The 23,990-nt window shown below is 39.0% G+C and overlaps 1 long non-coding RNA gene across 1 annotated transcript in view; it reads left to right on the top strand.

Moving 5' to 3' along the window:
- Positions 1-22,915, top strand: part of LOC134347554 (uncharacterized) — a 58,996-nt gene extending 36,081 nt beyond the window's left edge. Inside the window, exons 3-4 of the long non-coding RNA XR_010018188.1 lie at positions 935-1,110; positions 22,782-22,915. This is a non-coding gene — a long non-coding RNA (uncharacterized LOC134347554). The remainder of the gene's footprint in view (positions 1-934; positions 1,111-22,781) is intronic.
- Positions 22,916-23,990: the final 1,075 nt, after the last annotated feature.

Here is a 23,990-nt window from a genome sequence, read left to right as displayed (position 1 = left end):
CAAATTAACTCACTTTAGACCAAGCTTCACATTAACGCATACCCTCTTCCCTCTCCTACAAGAAGCTTGCAATTGCATACCTTCAATATTTATAGCAGGATTGTACAGGGTTTAAGACTGCATATAAAAATTCCATACATCCTGTACCAAGATTTGAGATTGACAGTGATTTTCTTCATTCTAAAGTCATAGCTGATTGAAGATTCTTTAGATAACTTTTCTACCCGCCTATCAGGTTCTCAGAAAGGCTGAAGCAGCTGGAACAGCCTTCCTGATGAGCAGAGAAGATTGCTGTAGAACAGCGAGTAAGAAGATGATAAGGGGAAAGGGAAGGAGGGAGGAAATGTTGGTCATTAATTTCCAGGCAGACTTAATTGTTCAGATATCTCTTTCCTGCTTATGAATCTTGTATGTTCATAAATAGTAATGCAAGAGGAAGAAGATCAATGGAGACAAAGGTTCCAAAAATGTAGAACAAGAACACAACAGTATGCATGCTTTTATCTTTTGTGGACAATCCAGCTACTGCTGGTTTAATGCCAGTTTTTTAATTCCCTATGAAAAGTTATTTTCTAGTAGTTATTGTCTTCCTCTTGCAGATTTTATTTCATTCTCCTGATAGTTGGTAAGTAGCTTTTTTATTAGTGAAACCCTGTCCACATCTTTCATTTCATGACCTGGCCAGTGAAACTCAGTCACTTCATTTCCTTTGGTGAGTGATACTATGCAATGTGATGACCTTTCAAAACATAGTCCAGTGCCACCATATTTCCGTAACTTTTTTTTTGCAGTCCTTGTATTTTTCCATCATTCAACACAGACATTCTTTGTTGCATTCAATATGAGTACAACTCTCTGTGAAATATTAAGTATTCCATTTCACTGGTATCAATTATTTTCTCCGTGTATCTTACCTGTTTCTCTCTCATTTTAGCTACAGGTTTGCATCTTGGAGAAGAAACTATTAATGTCTCCATTGATCTCATGTTATCCATGGCCGACATGAAAAATAATACTTCGCCTGCTTCTTTTAATTTCTCTAAGCCTTTTTGCTTCTCCCTGGAACATAGTGGGATAATTTTCAAACCCATGCTGTTTTTTCTATGGAAGGTAAGCAATCAACAATTATGAGGTTAATTCGACTGCTTGTTTTATGCTCAAGAGTTTGCTCCTATGAATAGTAATGTTAAAATGTAAGCTGCAATGGCACAATTTTGCGGTAGGTCTGTAAATGGGTGAACATCACACCCGTCTGAAACAAGATTGCTTAAATATCGAAATCGCACATCTGTGCTGTTAGCAAATTTCATGTATGGTGGATGGATTGTTCACAGATCATGCACCACTAACTTCTCCTATCTTTTTGCATAGAACATTTTCTCCGGTTGCTATGTTAATGATAAAGGCTTTCAGCTCAATTAACATTCTGGATGCATGTTGTACCCACATTACACTTGTTTTGAAAAGTGATTTTTCCCAGGTTTCTACTAGAACTGATTTGCATATTGATGAATGTAATATCTGCCATGGACCACTGCGGTCTGGGAATGGTTTGGAATGTCTCTCATTTCAACTAAAATTTACATTGTAAAATAGTACGATTTGGTGCAGTTTGATGAATGCAACTAAAACAGGTTTGTAAATATAAATTAGCATTTTAATCAAAGAATCCAGTTCACCACATGTGAATAACATGATTTTAAATAATTAAAAACATTTTAAAATATATTGTGCTGTTTACTAATTATATGTGTGCAATAGTCTGTTAATTAGCAAATTAAAAACAGTTATGTTTAATAGCTCTTAAAGTGTACCTATTAATATCCATGCACTGAAAGAAAAACCCTCGACTTCTTTGAAAACTTGCAAGTGAGGAAAAGTAGTGATATTTACAATGGTGATTAATTTCTGGAGGTCTGTGATGTTTTCTGGGTAGGGTTAATATTTAGTGCAAATCTTTTGAACTTCATTCAAAGATGCTTTCAGGAGTAACATTACATTTTTGAAACTGAAACACTGAAAGGATTGAGATCAAGATTAAACTATTGAGGCAGTGTTCCATTGCACCTTTGCCTGGTGCATTCAAGCTCAAACTATTTTTGCAATGACACTGGTTTATTCTATCTCAAAGCTGTTGTGACCTGCAGTTCTCTTCCATCACCCTCTGACCCCTATTGCAGAGCCAATTTTGTATTCAGTTTGTCAAATTACCCTGGATTCAACAAATACCTTTTCCATACCTTTAGGCTTAATACGCAGACCGTCTCTTAGTCTCTAATAGGCCATAAGTTCCCTGGTTATTCTTCTCCCCTGAATATGCTTATAAAATACCTTAATCTGGTCTGTCAGTGATATTACATGACCCCTCTTTACCTTCCTAATTTCCTTCTAAAGCGACTGGTTTGCCCTCAGCTCCATATATTTGTCATATACTACCTTTGTACTCTTTATCTAATCCTCAATACCCTTTGATATTCAACATTTGAAGAACTTGTTACCCCTGGCTTTTACCCTTACAGGGACATGGTGGCTGTCAATCCTTTGTGAAGTTCAGCATCACAACAGACAATTTAATTTTCATTTATTTTAGATATCAAAGATGGCAAATCTCAACAGCTCTTGGATTTCAATACTACAGCCAACCTACAGCAACTTCCCTGCCTTTTCTTCTAACTCCATCACTTGCCCAGTTTCACCCATGCTGTGTTTTCGCCATCCCTTCTGATTCCGCCCTCAGTAGAGGCTTCAGCTTCATCTCTTAAGATCTTTGGACTACCACCCTCAGTCTAGACTAAGGACCCATTTTGCCCTCTCTAGAATTCTCAAAACATCTTGACTGAAGGTACTGTTGTGTAGGGATTTGCAGCACTGTATTAGATCTACTGAGGAAGATGGGATATTGCTAAGTAATGATGTTATATGATTTGGAGGAGGAACTAGCAAGTTCATGCTGACACAACTGTGTTTCTATGTGATATTGCTGTACATACTACTTATTATAAATTACTATAAATAGCACATTGCATATTTAGATGGAAACGTAATGTAAAGATTTTTACTCCTCATGTATATGAAGGATGTAAGTAATAAAGTCAATTCAAATCAAGTGATGGCATTCCAAAGGTACTTGATACCCTTGTCCTTCTAGGTGATGGAGATCATGGGTTTGGAAGACACTGGCAAAGAATCTTTGATAAGTTTTGGCAGTGCATTTTGTAGATGGTTCAAAGGCTTCTTCTAACATCAAAATCTCAGTACAGACAACAGAAAAACTTGTAACGTTCCGTTATATTGGCTCGAGTATGTCTAGGGGAAATCCAGCCCAGCACCCGCCTCAACACTCTCCACAGGGTCGGTTGCCGCCCGAATCAATCACAAACATCAATCATCAACCAGCACACCCAGTAAATTTTAACAAGTACACTTTATAGATATTACTAATTCTATGACATTAATATACATTTGATACAGAGAGGAAAGTAATGAAAAAAAAAGGCGCCAACACTTATCAAAGTCCAAGTTCTTTGCGCGCTACGTTGGAGCTCAATTCGACTTCAGATGACCACCCGAGTTCCGTCGACTCATGGCTCGGGACCACCCTGAGTGATCGAACGGAGCCTCTCCACACGTCCGCGGTCTTCCTCGTCTCTCCTCCGACTCCCTGCCAAAACTCAGTCCACAGTCATATCATACAGCATGGTATCCGAAAACAAAATGATACATAACCACCCATTGACTAATAGAACCCTGTTATCTCATTTTAAAGTAAAACAAACTGTTAGCGCAAACTCTCTTCAGCGTTAAAGCACAACAAAGCCGCATTCCCCAGATTAACATAACAAAGTCGCCATTTTAAATGTAACAAAAGAAAGACCCCGTACACTCATTATTTCTGTCCACTATAATTCATTACACCAGGTTCTCTGAATGGAATATTAATGCTACCATTACCTTTTTAAAATGTAACTTAATCTCGAGTTAAGATAAAAATAATCAGAAAGCTTGGTTCGTACATCCTTTTTACAGTCCCATGTTGAACAGTAAAATAATCTATTGTAATTTCTTTTGTGGTAATTGTGATCATCTTTTTAATTGTCCTCTTTTACCTCATTGTGATAATTTTCTGAAATCCTGTTAGACTTTCCCACTTTAATCTTTTTCCAGTTCTTCAAAGCAATCTTTCCCTGACTTTTAATTGCGGGTTTATTTAAATCAGCATTTTAATATTATTTTCTAGCTTTGGCCAAAGCGATCAGTTTAAAAATGAACATCTTCTTTAAAACTGGAGAGAGAGATTAGAGGACTGGTTTAGGGGACGAATGTAATGCTTAAAAGATGATAATCAGCAGAGAGCATATCATCAATGTCAATGCAGTGTTTAAAATCAGGAGAAGGCAAGAAGCCAGAAGAGGGAATATAAAAGGAGCATATATGTAGCTGCAAGAGGTTGGAGACATAAAAGATATGTCTTCTGGACCTACTCCTGTGGCCAGTAGGGACACAAACATCATAGCCAAAGGCATAGCAACATCTTTTTATTGGCCATTTTGTAATTGTCTAATTACTGAAAAGGAATCTCTTGCTTCTTGTGTTAAGAAATGGCTCCTGCGACCTGAAACTAAACCTTGGGCTAAGGTTTCATAAGTGGTAGGGATCATTTTACTTTTCTTGCATGGTCTCCTAGTATTGTGAATAATGAATGTCAAAGAATAATTAACCACTGAACAGGAGGTGGTGAGGGAAGGTTGAGGGCTGGGATGGTCATTGGGTGTCAGGGAAATGATCACTTAGGAAAGGAGGACTGTGAAACATTTGAGACATGGGTAATGTGTTATGTAGCAGTTGAGAATCATGAAATCATTGAGGATTTGGTAAACACAAGATGCTTGAACGTTAGTGGGGAGGGAAAATCAGGTTGAGAGGTGGTCAGATACAGGGTTTGGTTGGCATAATTGCTTCAGAGGTGATCAGAAAAGGTCAAACATCAATAGGAAGGGGCTAGTGGGAGCAGTCACTAACAGAACACTTCACAGAAAGCACTCACTTCGAGGAAGATAAATTATAAGAAAACTTTTCTTTGGAAAAATATTTGGATTTAAAGGCAAAGGTACAGAAACACTTATAACTGCCGCTACAATGAAATGAAATCAAGGAGCTGAGACACTGAGGTCAATCCCTAGGAACCATGCAGTCACATAAATCTAAAGTCATTATAACAAAGTGCTGTTACTCCATTGTAGAGAGTCAAAAGCCATTTCAACTGAACAAGTTTGACTACTTCCTATTAATTAGACATTGATTATTAATTGTGATATAAACAATGAATCCTATAGATAAGATGTGAAGTTTAATCAGGTTCGTGGGTCTGGCAATTGATACAGAAAACACTCTCTCTGAATAGGTATATTAATTATTTATTTACAATCAGTAAACATTCAACCAAACACTCATGTTCCCCAAGTTACAGACACTACAAAGCTGAATATTCAATAATATGCATACATTCGACAAATATATTTGGTCAAAGGTGCATGTAAAGAATACCTTCTCAATGGTTTTGAGCATCCTTGCATTAAACAAAGGAAGAAGAGAGCAAGCTCCTTCCATGTGCTACTTTAAATACCCAGGATATTTGAAACTGGACTCCAGGCAGTTATCCAATGGGAAAAGCAGCTGCAACTTCTAAACTAATCAATCACAACAGAAGCAACTTCCAACAATCAGAATCAGGCACACCCCCACAAGACATTAGATAAGAAGTTCATGGAAATGTTCAGCTGTCACTGTTGGTAGATCAAAAGCCACTGCACCAGGACTTACATTGAACATGGAATACCGAACATAGAATCGTACAGCATAAAAAAAAGGCCCTTCAGTCCAATATGCAACATGTCTGTGCCCACATAATGGCAATCCAATTAATTCCATCTGCCAGCTCCTGATCTACATGCCCCTACTCCCTACCTGTCTAAATACATGTTAATTGTATCTGGTTCTACCACTTCCCTGGCAACACGTTCCAAGCATCTACCACTCCCTTTAAAAAAATTTCTTTGAAAAATTTCCTTTAAACTTTCTTCCTGTCAGCTTAAAGCTATGCCATCTAGTATTTGACATTTCAACTCTGAGAAAAAGACTATCTTATGCTTATAATTTTATACATCTCTGTCAGGTCACTCCTCAAGCATTGATGCTCCAGGGGAAACTATCCAAGTTTGTCCAACTGCAGTTTACAGCTAATACTTTAATCCAGGCAATATCCTGCAGAAACTCTTCTGCATTCGCTCCAAAACCTCCACATCCCTCCTGTAGTGTGATGATCAGAATTTTATACAATTGCCTTTTTGTGGCCTATTTGAAGTTTTATACAACTGCGACATGAATTCCTAACTCTTATATTCAGTTCCTTAACTGATGAAGGCAAACATATCATCTACCTTCCTTACTACTTGTCTTGCCATTTTCAAGGAGCATGTACAAAATGCTGGAGAAACTCAGCAGGTCAAGTCAGGCATTATCTACGTAAAGGAATAAACAGTCGATGTTTTGGGCCAGGACCCTTCATCAGAACTGGAAAGACACCAGGATAAGAAGATGGAAGGAGGGGAAAGGTTACAAATTACAAGGTGATAGGTAAAACCAGGTGAGAAGGAAGGTAGGTGGATAGGGATGAAGTAGGAAGCTGGGAGGTGATAAGTGGAAAAAGTAATGGGCTGAAGAAGGAATCTGATAGGAGAGGAGGGTGGATCCCTGGAGAGGTGATAGGCAGGTGGCGAGAAGAGAAAAAGTAAGAGGGGAACCAAAGTAGGGAACGGTTGAAGATGGAAGGGGGTGGTGTGGGGTGGTGTGGAAAGGGGTGTGTTAAATAACTCAAAGTTAGAGAAATCAATGTTCGTGCCATCAGATTGGAGGCTACCCAGACAATATAAGTTGTTTCTCCTCCAACTTGAGAGATGCCTCATCGTGGCTGTAGAAGCTATGGATCTGAGCATGAAGATCTCTCTGTACATCAGTGCTGTGAAGGATCCCTGCCATTTATTGTATACCCAATTCCCCTATGGTTCATACAATTTGCTTTCTATAAACCACTAATTTCTTGTTGCTAGTTCCTTCTGACTCCTTTAGTTTTACACCTTAATTTTTACTTAATGAAGAGATACCATAAACGACCCTTCCCATTTTAAATGATGCAATTTATGTGTCATGCTACTTTGCACCCAGAATTAATTCACAATGTACCTGAATTTTAGATGTATTTACTTATTTATCATTGTTTGTTTCAATCTATACCAAGAACTAGAATTTAATGGCTTTATTAGTGTTGATCAAACATTTTTCAACCAACAGATTTTACAGTGGCTCGCTTTCATTTAATAACTTTTTCTAGTTCAAAGTTCAAAGTGTATGAATGATCAAAGTATGCATGCGTTATACAACCTTGAGATTCATCTCCTTACCGGCAGCCACAAAACAAAGAAACTCAAAAGAAACCATTAGTAATAGAAGACCATTTAAGCACCCAATGTGCAGAGAGGAAAAAAAACAAAATGTGCAAACAATAAATGCAAGCACGTAGCGTTCAGAATTGAGGTCTGTGAAAGGGAGTCAAAGACACGAAGCCGCAGCCTTTACTCAGCTCAGAGCTGAGTAAGCATCGCGAGGCAGTGAGCTAAACTGGCCTGTCCCTCCCCTCTGGCTCTGACAACCCGACTTTATCAACTTGGACTGGCACTCAAACATCAGGTTCTGTTGCTTTGCTACACTGTGGGGCCTGGACCATGCCAACTCGATTCAGCCTGCACCTGACCTTTCTATTTGGGTCCGGTGCTTAAATTGATCGAACCTCAGGTCTTTCCTCGCTCCTGGTGACGGGCTCACTGCCTCGCCTCTGTTCTGCCGCATCAAATTGCCTCCAACTCCAAAAGGAAGTTACAGGCCATTGTTTTGCGCTGATCGTTTACCAGAAAAAAAGTCATTATTGAAGTATTTAGTTATTTCCTGTATTTTGTTTGCTGTTGAAAAGTATTTGCTGAACTTCACCAGTGCCATCATAAACTGGAAGGCCTGAAGGGTTGTTACACATGCCTCAATTAAGATTGTTAAATTTATTACACCTACTGTTCTATTGTAAAAGCTAACTCTATTCTCCTCTCTCTTAGATTTCAAGGTAATCAATATCTACTCTTCCAGGAGTCTCCTTTTGCTTGATTGATAAATGGCATGTGATAGAAGGAGTAAGCCTTGTAGGGATGCAAGTAACTTTGAATAACAATGGCAAATAATCCCATCAAACATGCAAAGAGCTCTGCATCCTGAACTAGATTCTTCCATTTTATCGGTAATGTAAACTGGAACAGTTTGAATGTGATTTCCTGCGAACTATCATCAAAACAACAGGCTACTTTCTAAATAGACTGTGCATTTTTCCCGAGGTCAGGTAACTTCAGATCAATTCACAAAATGGTCTGATCTCATATACCCTGTTATTTGAGATCTATAGTCAAAAAAAATGTAATGTTATTGATCCAGCACTGAATGCATATTCTGGTCCCACTGTGAGCGGCAGGGTGCCCACAGTATTCTTATAGTTTACTAAATAATTAGCTTGTGTAGCATTCATGCTTATCCCTGTGGAAGTGCAGGACTACACAGTTTTCTTTATGATTGTAGACAAATGAGATATCTTCATAGCTTTCATTCTGGCACTGCGGTGCTGCTGAAAATCACTAAGTGAAAGGTGCTCATAGCACTTCGATTGATTCTATGCTAAATGGAATGTATGAATGCTGCTACTGTAGTAAATTTACTAAATCGAAGGCAAGGCCAACAGTATTGCTGAGCTCCCACAGAGTGGCAATTCCACTGTGTGAGTGCTGATTGTGAATACATGGCAAGTCTCCATTCCTTTGTGCAGCTGGGTGGAACTGCTCTTGCTTGCTTTTATTCTAATTCGTTGAAACGCGCCTAGAGAATCATCCCTGCATTGTTACTATGGAATCCCTCAGGGTTATTTCAATTACACTCAGTGCAAACATCTGTTCATCAAGACCTCTGCTACCCTATTTTACTTCCATTCAAGTCTTGTCCGCCCATCTCAACTGTACCTGTTTCTCTTTCTGACTGCATTAAATCTTAAGACCCTCAGGCACTTTTTCAAGTCCCTCCATGACTTCTCCTACACATGAAGGTATCAGGCTGCCTTACATTAAGTTCAGCTTTGAGAACTTCCTACATAAACTTCGGCTTGGCTTAGTAGAGGAACAGAGTCATGGAACAGTACAGTGTGGAAACAGGCCAATCAGCACAACTTGTTCATGCCAGACAGTGGGTGCCCTTTCATGCTAATCCCAGTTCCCAGCACTTGGTTCATAATCTTTATGCTCAGGAGAGTCAAGACCTCATTCAGACTTCTTAAATGCTGTCAGTGACCTGATTTCGACCATTCTCTCCGATGGTGCATTCCAAGTATTTACCTTTCTCTGGGTGAAAAGAGAACTCCTCTTCTAAATCTCCCCATCCCCTTCCTAAATCTAGTTAAGTTTTACCTACCTCTGATATGGGAAACAGTTTGCTGCAGTCGATCCATCTGCAGCCCTCATGATTTTATCAAAAAAAATATTTTTAAGTGATGTCCTCTCTTACCCTCTGCTCCAGGGAGAGCAGACCTATCTTCATCAGTCTCTCCTCATAACTGTATTGCTTTATTCATGCACTGTCCTAGTGAATCTACTCTGCACCACCACTTCCTTTAGCATGGTGACCAGAACTGCACACTGTACTTCGGAGCATAGCCCACCTCGACTTATGAAGCCTATATTCCATAACCCTTCCTGTCAATGCTTTCTACCTGTGTTGCAACCTGCAAGGACTATGGATTTAAGGATCTATGGATTTGTGCTCCAAGGCCCCTCTGTTCCTCAATACAGACTGTGACTTTAACGCTCATGGTGTATATTCTAACCTCATTAATGCTCTCAGAATGCATCACCCCTCCTTTGTCTAGATTAAACTCCATCTATGATGTTTCAGCCCATTTCACCATCACAATAATATAGTAATATAGAATCCCCTATCACCATGGCAATCACTGTCCCAGTCCTGTAAACCACTCCCACCTCCACCTCCAACTTCTTGTTAACCATCAGTTGCCGCTCCCCCCACTTGGTTAAGATGCAATCCGTCATTAAGTCATGAGGTCATAAGTTCGTACAGAAAGGAAGCAGGCCTCTTAGCCATACCTGTCCACATATAAGCCCACTGTGGTGCCACAGTCTGTTTTATACCCTGGCCTGTCATGAGAAACCAACAAGGCTCTTAAATAAAGCTTTAAAGGAGGCATTGAGATGGAGCAATGCAGTGAAGTTTTTCATACAGGATGTTGATATGAGTGACTGTTTTTTTGAATACATTAAGCAGGAAAACAGCTAAAGTAACCAGGCCATGTAATGATGTGGCCGTATTCAAGTCTGACTTCCTATACTGCCCATTGAACTCCTATAATCAAGCTGGTAACAAGATTGGCATTTCAATATGACAGGTTTCAGCAAATTTGCACTTGTCCTCACAATTTTTGGAAATGTTAACATCAGCATCATTACTTTGGTAGAATACATTTACCAACGTTCGAAACTGTTGATCAATTCAGAACTTCCTTTTGAAACACCTTTTGTTTGTGAGAATGGTCAAACATCAAACAGAATGACAATTCTATAAGACAATGGATTAATTTATTAAATCAATCCATTAATACGTTCACCAGATACAGAGTGGTTTAAGACTGTGTCATTAGAAGAGAGAATGTGTCAATCAATTGACATGCCAAGATTTCATAGTACAAAAAGGGTGGTTCCAGGATGAGATGTAATAAATCATAATTACAGAAGCAAGACTCCTCAAAGTGATCACCAGAAGAATAGTGTTTGAAATCCAAGAGTTGAAGATAAGACCATAAGACCATAAGATACAGGAGCAGAAGTAGGTCATTTGACCCATCTAGTCTGCTCCACCATTTAATCATGGGTTAATCTAATTCTTCCAGTCATCCCCACTCCCCTGCCTTCTCCCCACTCTGTTTGATGCCCTGGCTAATCAAGAACCTATCTATCTCTCCCTTAAATACACCCAATGTCTTGGCCTCCACAGCTGCTTGTGGCAACAAATTCCACAGATTTACCACCCTCTGACTAAAGTAATTTCTCTGCATCTCAGTTCTAAAAGAACATCCTTTAATCCTGAAGTCATACCCTCTTGTCCTAGAATCCCCTACCATGGGAAATAACTTTGCCATATCTAATCTGTTCAGGCCTTTTAACACTTGGAATGTTTCTATGAGATTCCCCTCTCATTCTCCTGAACTTCAGGGAATACAGCCCAAGAGCTGCCAGACGTTCCTCATATGGTAACCCTTTTATTCCTGGAAGCATTCTCATGAATCTTCTGTGAACCCTCTCCAATGTCAGTATATCCTTTCTAAAATAAGGACCCCAAAGCTACACACAATACTCCGTGTGGTCTCACAAGTGCCTTATAGAGCCTCAACATCACATCCCTGCTCTTATATTCTATACCTCTAGAAATGAATGGCAACATTGCATTCACCTTCTTCACAACCGACTCAACCTGGAGGTTCAGCTTTAGGGTATCTTGCACAAGGACTCCCAAGTCCCTTTGCATCTCTGCATTTTAATTTCTATTCCCATCTAAATAATAGTCTGCCCGTTTATTTCTTCCACCAAAGTGCATGATCATACACTTTCCAACATTGTATTTCATTTGCCACTTCTTTGCCCATTTCCCTAATCTATCTAAGTCTCTCTGCAGGCTCTCTGTTTCCTCAACACTACCCGCTCCTCCACCTACCTTTGTATCATTGGCAAATTTAGCCACAAATCCATTAATACCACAGTCCAAATCATTCACATACATCAATAAAAGCAGTGGTCTCAACACTGACCCCTGTGGAACTCCACTAGTAACCGGCAGCCAGCCAGAATAGGATCCCTTTATTCCCACTCTCTGTTTTCTGCTGACCAACCAATGCTCCATCCACAATAATAACTTCCCTGTAATTCCATGGGCTCTTATCTTGCTAAGCAGCCTCCAGCCTCATGTGCGGCACCTTGTCAAAGGCCTTCTGAAAATCCAAGTACACCACATCTACCACATCTCCTTTGTCTACCCTGCTTGTAATTTCCTCAAAGAATTACAGTAGGTTAGTCAGGCAGGATTTTCCTTTCAGGAAACCATGCTGACTTTGGCCTATCTTGTCATGTGCCTCTAGGTATTCTGTAATCTCATCCCTAACAATTGATTCCAACAACTTCTGAACTACTGATGTCAGGCTAACAGGTCTATAGTTTCCTTTCTGCTGCCTCCCACTCTTCTTAAATAGCGGAGTAACATCTGCAATTTTCCAGTCATCCAGTACAATGCCAGGATCTATCGATTCTTGAAGGATCATTGTTAATGCCTCCGCAATCTCTCCAGGTTCTTCGGCCAGTTCCCCTCTCATGCCAGTCAAGATGACTGTGTATTTGAGTGGTGTTTAAATGTGAAGGGAAACATGGGTAAAAGAGTTCAGCATATTTGTGTAGGGAAGTATTTGTCATACAAGGCCATTAAGAGAAAAATTGAGTCGTTCTGCTTGTGTTCCTGACCAATGTTACCCTGCTTGGAAGGGTTCAGGATAGATTTAGGAATCATAGTGTTAAGGATCTATCTATAAACTCAGATACTGTCGTCTTTGAAGTATCTTTCCATATAACCATATTACAATTACAGCACGGAAACAGGCCATCTCAGCCCTTCTAGTCCGTGCCGAATGCTTACTGTCACCTAGTGCCATCTACCTGCACTCAGCCCATAACTCTCCATTCCTTTCCTGCCCATATAGCTAACCAACTTAACTTTAAATGACAATATCAAGCCTGCCTCCACCACTTCTACTGGAAGCTCGTTCCACAGAGCCACCACTCTCTGAGTAAAGAAGTTCCCCCTCGTGTTACCCCTAAACTTTTGCCCCCTAACTCTCAACTCATGTCCTCTTGTTTGAATCTCCCCTACTCTCAATGGAAAAAGTCTATCCACGTCAACTCTATCTATCCCCCTCAGAATTTAAAATACCTCTATCAGGTCCCCCTCAACCTTCTATGCTCCAAAGAATAAAGACCCAACTTGTTCAACCTTTCTCTGTAACTTAGGTGCTGAAACCCAGGTAACATTCTAGTAAATCTTCTCTGTACTCTCTCTATTTTGTTGACATCTTTCCTATAATTCGGTGACCAGAACTGTATCCAATACTCCAAATTTGGCCTCACCAATGCCTTGTACAATTTTAACATTACATCCCAACTCCTATACTTAATGCTCTGCTTTATAAAGGCCAGCATACCAAAAGGTTTCTTCACCACCCTATCCACATGAAATTCCACCTTCAGGGAACTATGCACCATTATTCCTAGATCTTCAATGCCCTACCATTTACCATGTATGTCCTATTTTGAATAGTCTACCAAAATGTGGCACCTCACACTTATCAGCATTAAACTCCATTTGCCATCTTTCAGCCCACTCTTCTAACTGGCCTAAATCTCTCTGCAAGCTTTGAAAACCTACTTCATTATCCACAATGCCACCTATCTTAGTATCATCTGCATACTTACTAATCCAATTTACCACCCCATCATCCAGATCATTAATGTATATGACAAAAAACATTGGACCCAGTACAGATCCCTAAGGCGCACCACTAGACACTGGCCTCCAATCTGACAAACAGTTATCCACCACTACTCTCTGGTGTCTCCCATCCAGCCACTGTTGAATCCACTTTACTACTTCAATATTAATACCTAACAATTGAACCTTCCTAACTAACCTTCCATGTGGAACCTTGTCAAAGGTCTTACTGAAGTCCATATAGACAACATCCACCACTTTACCCTCGTCAACTTTCCTTCCACCTTTAAGATGCTCCTTAAAACCTATTTCCTTCATCAAGCCTTTGATTATCTGTCTCAGCATGTCCTTCTGGAAATCACAGTAAAAGTTCAGTTTCATAGTGCTTCTGCCAAGTGCATCAGGATATTCTGTTATTGGAGATGCTTTATTGTTGACAAAACAGCATGTCTCTTGATTTCTCCCACATGGAAAGTGATGTGCAACAAACCATCACATTTGGACCATCAATGTTACAGTTTAGATCTACTCAGCACTATCATCACTGGCAAAATATTGAACATATATTTCATTTCAGAATAATATTGGAATTTTGTTCTGATGAGTAGAAAATAATTGAAGAAGAGATAGACTTAAAAATACTCTTCCATGTTAAGACCTAAATTTAGGTATTTGTACATTAAGGTGACAGTTGCCAATATTTTTTTATCAGCTTTGAAGTATCATATCTTTAATGGTGTCACCTCCAATTATTGTCCTGAGGGAATGAGTCCAAATTAGTATTCACTTGTGGTTTTCACTCATCAAGCTAATGGTTTCAATACCAGGGGATGCTAATTAGGTGTGACGCTGAGACCAATTCATTGAATTTAGTTCCTTTGAAGATCTCTGTCATGTTGACTTGTCAGTGAAATGAGTAAAGTCAGAATGTCAGTGCGGTAGAAATAATTCTGTTCAGCTTTATGAACAAGCACAGAGCAAGTCAGTGTATGAAGAATGAAGGATCCCACTGGGAATTTCACTAAAGGAAATGCTTTGCAGCTAACGATCAGCAGAGTTTACTGTTGAGGGCCTGTAGTACACAGTGAGCATTTTACAGAAAATAGAGCAGAAATCAAAACCAAATGAAAATTAGACTTGTGGCATCATGAAGTAACTTGGATGCATTTTACAATATCACCAGTTTCCTTGTAGTTTTTATTAATAATAGGGCCATTTGATTATGTTATTGGAGTTTAATTTGCATAGAAATTTAGTTTATCTGAATATTCATGACAATGGAATATAAAAAAGATAAGAGTGCACAGGACTTTATAATATTAGAAGAGGTGGCCATGAAGTATAAATTATATGAGAACCATGACAAAGGATGACACGATAATGAAGAAATAGAAAATGCTAAACAGCTGGAATTCTACAGAACATTTTAAAAAATCCTTAAGTTTTATATTACGATTTGAGCACTTTGTTGTTGTTCACAGACAAAAATAACCTGAAAAGTGAGATATTTCAGCACGTTCTGATCTGATGAGGTGCAAAACCACAGCAGATGTTATTTTTGAAGTTATTTTGTAATTAAAATCAAAGTAAGCAGAAAACCTGGTATTGCTGGTAGTCAGCACTTTATGCCATTTCAGAACTACATACAAACTTGTCAAAGCTGTAACCATTATTTTTCTTTATTCTGTGAAATTTAATCTTGAAATGTATTTTCACTTATGTGGGCCCATGCTAGGGCATCAAATGATTGGTATTAAAACTGAACTGTGGTCATGATTTTTACAGTATTTACTATGCTCCCTCTGTCTATTGATGAGTGATGTTTTGAATAGTGTTCAGTTTGCTTTCATGCTGATCAAATATCAAAATGGTACAAGAAACAGAAGCAAGAGGAGGTGCTTTCATCATTCAATAAGCCCAAAGCTGATCTTTTTGCTCAGTTCCACCTTCCTGCACTAATCCATCATCCATTGATTCATATAATATTTACAAATCTAAAACAAAAGCCTGAACATCTGTACCACCTGGTGCAAGGACAGATATTATCATGCTGTTATAAGGCTATTGAATGGTTATCTAGTATGATAAGCTGGACTGTAAACCTTGCAGTCTACCTTGCTGTGGCCTTGCACCTGATTATTCGGCTACATTGCACTTTCTCTGTAACTGTAACACTTTATTCTGCATTCTTTTATTGTTTTTCCTCTTACCACCTCAGTGCACTGTTGTAATGAAATGGTTTATATGGATGCCATGAAAAACAATCCATGTACTAGATATGCGTGACACTAATAAACCAATTTACTAATTTATTGATCAAAAATCCATTGATTAATTTATTTCAGCTTTATCACTTATATCTCCTTTTCTTTGTTCTCTTGAATTAAGTGTTACCAGTTTGTTATGGATGAGCATTGCCAGGTCTCTTTGAAGATGACATTAGTGAATTTGATTTTGTTAACTGGCTAAGGAATTCCATAACGCATGAAGAGATGTATTCTTAGGTTGTGATATTAAGGGCACAGTGAACCTATCAGCAGTAATCTAACTTGCATTATCCAGCTTGTCATTGAAAAGCAACCTTTATTTGAACAATGCGATGTAACAAGAGTTGTACTGTTTGAATGAGAAGCTTGAGATGTGGTGGTTTAATGGGCAATCACAACATGAGAACAACAAACTACTAACTGCATCCCTCAGAATCAGAATCAGGTTTAATATCATGAACGTATGCGGCAGCAGTACAGCGCTTAACATAGAAACAAACTATAAATTATAATAAGAAATATGTACAGTGGATTCTATTAAATTCGGACACAGAGCACTTTGGCCCAATTAAGGTCTGCTCCAACTAGCTGAAGTCTCATGGAAATAGGTAAAAATATACAAACAATACAACTACCATTTAACCAAATAATAAATTATGTATTTAAATGTAATTCAGAAAAAATAGAACACTAGGAATAATACTACAATGCTATAAAACTGTGTAATAGTTCCTAAAAGTTATTGCCAGAGGAATTCATCCAGTAGCATACTCTGTTGTGTTCTTTTGACTGTAAATGAACAAAATCAGTGCTGACACCCTGTGCAGATAATTGATCCATTATGTGATTCATTGTTTTCTTTGAACGTGATAGTATTGCCTGTTTGTAGTCAAGGGAACAATCCGGCTGGCTTTAAAAAAGGCCTGTTTCATTAGCCCTGTAGATATCATCTGCACAAAATTTTTGAAGCAAGTCAGGGAGCTTTGTACATTTCCAGGTTTCTGCACTTACAGCATTAGCACTATCTTCCTTGCCGCGTGCTTTCTTGAATTTAATTTGGTGTCTACATTTCCATCAAGACAGCCAACTATATGTTGTTTTAAATCTCCGTGTCCATCTTCTTAGCTAGCTCCTCTGACATTTTTTTTTAACATTGGTCCACTTACATGCACACCTCGTCCAGTTACAATGGAAAACCATTGATTGAAGGTTTCTTCAACATCTGGATCTTTACCCTCACACTTTTGTTTTCGGAATGTTCTCTATTGACCCTTGTGTAATGCCTATTCTTTTCGCAGATGTACCAAGCTTGGGATTATAGATATTGGCACTCCAGTGATCTCTGCCAGCTGACAATGAATGATGTTAGGCTTTTAATTTGGTCCAGTAGGGTAATTTTTCAGCTCGTGTCAAATCTTTTCATGGCATCTTGGCACGAGTCTGAAATTTTTAGATGTCAAAATAAAGAAACAAAATGATGAAAAATCACTTTCATGAATTGATGAAAAATGATGAATTGGCGTCCGTCAGCCCAGACGGATCACATACCACAAACACATGCAACTGACGCTATTTAAAAAACGTTCATTTGGTGTAATGTCTAATGGCCACACAAATGCATGTGAATGACACCAAGTTCTGCAATAGTTTGGCAATAGTCTCTTGTCCCAACTATGTGGCATGGTGTCCCGAATAACTGAAGGGAATCCTGGCTATTTTCTCGACTACTTTTTGTTCTTAAGAGTTGTCTCCAATAATCAGCTATGCTGATTAACCAATGGCCCAGTTAACTGGAATCCATTGTATACAGTGCCTGTAAAAAGTACTCACCCTCCCACCCCTTAGAAGTTTTCATGTTTTATTGTTTTACAACATTGAATCACAGTGGATTTAATTTGGCCTTTTTGACTCCAATCAACAGAAATAGACTCTTTCGTGTCAAAGTGAAAACAGATCTCTACAAATTGATATAAATTATTTACAAATATAAAACACAAAGTAATTGATTGCTTAAGCATTCATCCCCTTCAAGTCAGTATTTAGTAGATGCATCTTTAGTAACAATTACAGCCTTCAGTCTTTGTGGATAAATCTCAATCAGCTTTGCATATCTGGACACTGCAATTTTTCTCCATTCTTCTTTACAGTGGCATGCAGAAGTTTGGGCACCCCTGGTCAAAATTTCTGTTACTGTGAATAGCTAAGTGAGTAAACGATGATCTGATTTCCAAAAGGCATAAAGTTAAAAATGACACATTTCTTTGATATTTTAAGCAAGATTACTTTTTTATTTCCATCTTTTACAGTTTCAAAATAACAAAAAAGGAAAAGGGCCTGAAGCAAAAGTTTGGGCACCCTGCATGGTCAGTACTTAGTAACATCCCCTTTGGCAAGTATTGCAGCTTGTAAATGCTTTCTGTAGCCAGCTAAGAGGCTTTCAATTCTTGTTTGGGGGATTTTCACCCATTCTTCCTTGCAAAAGGCTTCTAGTTCTGTGAAATTCTTGGGCCATCTTACATGCACTGCTCTTTTGAGGTCTGTCCACAGATTTTCGATGAAGATTAGGTCGGGGGACTGTGAGGGCCATGGCAAAACCTTCAGCTTGCGCCTCTTGAGATAGTCCATTGTAGATTTTGAGGTGAGTTTAGGATCATTATCCTGTTGTAGAAGCCATCCTCTTTTCATCTTCAGCTTTTTTACAGACGGTGTGATGTTCGCTTCCAGACTTTGCTGGTATTAAATTGAGTTCATTCTTCCTTCTACCAGTGAAATTTTCCCTGTGCCATTTGCTGCAACACAAGCCCAAAGCATGATCTAACCACCCCCATGCTTAACAGTTGGAGAGGTGTTCTTTTCATGAAATTCTGCACCCTTTTTTCTCCAAACATACCTTTGCTCATTACGGCCAAAAAGTTCTATTTTAACTTCATCAGTCCACAGGTCTTGTTTCCAAAATGCATCAGGCTTGTTTAGATGTTCCTTTGCAAACTTCTGACGCTGAATTTTGTGGTGAGGACGCAGGAAAGGTTTTCTTCTGATGACTCTTCCATGAAGGTCATATTTGTACAGGTGTCGCTGCACAGCAGAACAGTGTACCACCACTCCAGGGTCTGCTAAATCTTCCTGAAGGTCTTTTGCAGTCAAACGGTGTTTTGATTTGCCTTTCTAGCAATCCTACGAGCAGTTCTCTCGGAAAGTTTTCTTGGTCTTCCAGACCTCTACTTGACATCCACTGTTCCTGTTAACTGCCATTTCTTAATTACATTACGAACTGAGGAAACGGCTACCTGAAAACGCTTTGTTATCTTCTTATAGCCTTCTCCTGCTTTGTGGGCATCATTTATTTTAATTTTCAGAGTGCTAGGCAGCTGCTTAGAGGAGCCCATGGCTGCTGATTGTTGGGACAAGGTTTGAGGAGTCAGGGTATTTATAAAGCTTTGAAATTTGCATCACCCGGCCTTTCCTAATGATGACGATGAACAAGCCATAGCCCTAACAAGCTAATTAACGTCTGAGACCTTGGTAAAAGTTATCTGAGAGCTCAAATCTCTTGGGGTGCCCAAACTTTTGCATGGTACTCCTTTCCTTTTTTTTACTCTAAAATTGTACAAAACAAAAATACTACACTAATCTTGCTTAATATGTTGAAAAGAATGCTTCATCTTTAACTTTATGACTTTTCGAGATCAGTTCATCTTCTACTCACTTAACTATTCACAGTAACAGAAATTTTGACCAGGTGTGCTCAAACCTTTGCATGCCATTGTACAAAACTGTTCAAGCTCTGTCAGATTGCATGGGGATTTTGAGTGAACAGCCCTTTTCAAGTCCAGCCATGAATTCTCAATTGGATTGAGATCTGGACTCAGACTTGGCCACTCCAGGACATTAACTCTGTTGTTTTTAAGCTATTCCTGTGTAGCTTTGGCTTTATGCTTGGGGTCATTGTCTTGCTGGAAAATAAATCTTCTCGCAAGTTGTAGTTCTCTTGTAGACTGCATCAAGTTTTCCTCCTGGAATTCTCTGTATTTTGCTGTATTCATTTTACCTCTACCTTCCCAAGCCTTTCAAGGCCTGCTGCAGAGAAACATCTCCACAGCATGATACAGCCACCATCGTGCTTCACAGTAAGGATGGTGTGTGTGTGCTTTCTCTTTGCCACTGTTCCATAAAGCTGTGACTGGTGATGTACCTAGGCAACAGTTGTTGTATGTGCAGTTTCTCCCATCTCAGCCTTGTAACTCCTCCAGAGTTGTCGTAGATCTCTTGGTGACCTCCCTCACTAGTCCCCTTCTTGAACAGTCCCTCAGTCTTTGAGGATGACCTGCTCTAGGAAGATTTACTGTTGTGCCATATTCTTTCCATTTCTTGATGATTGACTTAACTGTACTCCAAGGGATATTCAGTGACTTGGAAATTTTCTTATATCCATTGCCTGACTTGTGCTTTTCAATAACATGCTTCGAGTAGTCTTTTGTCTTCATGGTGTAGTTTTTGCCAGGATACCAGCTCACTAGCAGTTGGACCTTCCAGATACAGGTGTATTTTTACTACAATCAGTTGAAACACCTTGACTGCACACAGGTTTCCAAAAACAGATCTCTATTTAACTAATTGTTACTTCTAAAACCAATTGGCTGCACTGGTGATAATTTGGTGTGTCATATTAAAGGGTGTGAATACTTATGCAATCAATTATTTTGTGTTTTATATTTGTAATTAATTTAGGTAACCTTGCAGAGATCTGTTTTCACTTTGACATGAAAGTCTTTTTCTGTTGTTCAGTGTCAAAAAACCACATTAAATCCTTTGTGATTCAATGTTGTAAAACAATAACACATGAAAACTTCTAGGGGTGGGAGTGAAAACTTTTAATATTCACTATATATAAATTAAATAAGTCGTGCAAATAATAAGGAGGAAAATAGCGAGTCGTTTTCATGGATTGTTTCATTGTCCGTTCAGATATCTGAGGGTGGACCTGTTCCTAAAAGTGTTGAGTGTGTGGCTTCAGGAACTTGTACCTCCTCCCTGATGGTAACAAAAGGAAGAGGGCATGTCCTGGGTGATGGGGATCATTAATGATGAGTGCCAGCTTTCTGAGGCATCACCTTTTGAATTTTTCCTCTATGCTGTGCAGACTTGTGTCCATGATGGAGCTGGCTGAGTTTACAACTTTCTGTAACCTTTTCTGATCCTTTGCAGTGTCCCCTCCATACTAGATGGTTAGAATGCTCTCCATGGTACATCTGTAGAAATTTGCACGTGTCTTTGGCGACATCTCAAAGCTCTTCAAACTCCTAATGAAATATAGCTGCTGATATACCTTCTTTGTAATTGCATCAACATGCTGGGCCCAGGATAGACCTTCAGAGAAGTTGACACCCAAAAACTTGAAACTGCTCAGCCTTTCCACTGCTGATCCCTCGATGAGGACTTGTTCCCTCGACTTCCCTTTCCTGAAGTCCACAATCAATTCCTTGGTTTTACTGATATTGTGTGCAAGGTTGTTTTGTATCATCACTCAACCAGCTGATCTATCTCACTCCTGTTTACCACCCTTTGAGATTCTGTTAACAACTGTCAACATTAACATCAGCAAATTTATAGATGGCATTTGAGCTGTGCCTAGCTACACAGTCGTGGATGTAGAGAGAGTAGAGCAGTGGACTAAGCACACATCCCTGAGGTGTGCCAGTGTTGATTGTTAGTGAGGGGATGTTATTTCCATTCTGTATTGACTGTCATGTTCTGATGAGGAAGTCAAAGATCTAGTTGCAGAGGGAGTTACGGAAGCCAAGATTGTAAAACTTGCTGATGATTATCGATTATTAATTTCTGGTTTTCCATTGAGAAAATGGTCTTTTTGAATCTTTGCAGACCATATGCTGGAAGGCAAGGAGTTGCAGGTTCCGAGCGCTCAGCTAAAACTGGTGTGTGGAATCCCAAACTCCTGTGGTCTAATTTGAATTTATCAGTTTGAATTACTCATCCACTAGTTTTGTCACTATATCATTGTACCCCTAGCGGGGAGACCGACATAGGTACTAGGAACACTCAATAGATACAACATCTTTTGAACGAGAAGTAGAGTTAATGTTTCAGGTCAAAATCACTTAATCAGAACAAAAACAGATCTAACCAAGTGTTTGCAGACTGAAATGTTAAATGCCTTTCTTATCACAGATGTTCCCTGACCTACTAAGTTTTCCCAGTATTTTCTTTTAGATTTCCTGGTGCCTGTAGTGATTCGGATTTTCACTTACTGGCAGGGAGCCATTCAAATGCCATCCTAAAACCAATGATCTCAGGCTGGTTCACTCATTCCATAGAAGTTTTCATTTCAGATAAATGTCTGGAATTTGAACTTAGAACCACTAATTAATATTTCCATGGAAGTAGCTGTCATGTAATAATGAACGATTGAAATTTCATTTTTGAATGAATTGGAATTTATCAGAAAGAATGACATGAAGTTTTAATTTCTGATCCTTTCAGCACTGCTAGCGATTGGCCTGTCATTGCATGTCCTTTAATCTGTTTGATTTTCTACTGGAAGTGTGGTTTATGATGAAGGTTTAATTGTAAAAGATCTGACATTGCAATTAGATTACAAAATGAGGCAAATGAAATGAGCTATTAAAATGAGATAGAATTTCAGAAGCTTTTTTGCTGGTTAAAAATTTATTCCACATTTCTTTGATAATTGATGCTTTAAGATCTTGAGAGTGACAACTCATCTACTTGAATGACTCCTCTGTATTCAAGAAATCTATTACCTCTGAAGGATAGCCAAATTATGATTATTAATAATGGGCCTTTCTATCTCTTTAATAGGAAGGATCAAGATGGGTCCTTTGTAAAGTGTTCATCTGGAGTCAGAAGCCAACACAGTTCTCACCAAGCAAACTGAAATGTGGGGTTTTGGGTGGAGTTGATTTTAACCTAACCCACAAGATGGAAAATTAAAGGCTCACCTGATTTACATCTTGCCTCATTTTGCTCTTCATTGATTTCTTGTTCACTGGGTTGAGAAGGTCTTTCCTAGTGATGTTGGATGGGCCAGTGTTGGCTTATTTCTGATACACTAAGGAAGCACTTAAAGTATTTTGAGACGGTGAATTTTGTAAAGATTCCCATGGTCTGAGATTGGGGCTTCAGACTGAAATTGCAGTTGATTGGAATGCAAATGTCGAAGATTTTGAAGGGTAAACAGTTGTAAATTGTTCTTTAGTGTACTTTGTTACCTTGATGGAGGTCAATTTTCAGCCTTTTCTATTTTCACTTCACAATTTCAGCATCTGCAGTATTTTTTTTAATTCGAGTGATTTACAGTCAAATGAAAGAATAAAGGACAGTTCCACCAGTTCCTAGGGGTGGGTAAGGCTGAAAGGATGGAGAATTTGATATGGTAATCTATAGATTAAGACTTGCAAAAACATCTGATCTATGAAGAGGATCAGATTTCTGCCACACACCCTCAGCTTGTGTAATGGGCTGGGTTGATCAGACACAACAATTCGAGTGTACGGGAGATGTGGTAATAAGGGTACAAGCACCACACAGTAACTTAAGCCTAATTTATTATCATAAAATAGAAAGCACAAATAAACCACACAAAATATTACATAGCAAATCACAAAGATTTCTTAAAAGATTTCTGGGCTCACGATTCCTTCTCCACTTGGTTGTTGCTGTCGTTGGGGGAGATCTGATTTCTGACTGACTCGTAAACCACCCCTGGGACCCCAGACACTGATTGCGATCACGGTCTGGGCAAAGTCCAAATAAAATTCAAAAACAGCCCTGTATATGTATAAGATTTGTAAGCACAGCACAGCCAAGAGACTGACAAACTTTGATTTTATGTTCTCATGCCATTAACTCAATCTGGTTTCTTTTGTTCAACCAACACATGTGCCCACTAACACAGTCCTCATAAATCAGTTAGATATTTTAGTGGTCACTTCTCATGATCTTGTAGTGCACAACATTCTTGTGTCAGGACACATAACATTCCTTGGATTTACATTTAAACGATAAGCC

This window comes from Mobula hypostoma, chromosome 6, assembly GCF_963921235.1.
Source record: "Mobula hypostoma chromosome 6, sMobHyp1.1, whole genome shotgun sequence".
In the NCBI taxonomy this organism is placed as follows: Eukaryota; Metazoa; Chordata; class Chondrichthyes; order Myliobatiformes; family Myliobatidae; genus Mobula; species Mobula hypostoma.
The sequence above is the reverse complement of the archived record's forward strand: the minus strand, read 5'-3'. Positions and strand labels throughout refer to the sequence as shown.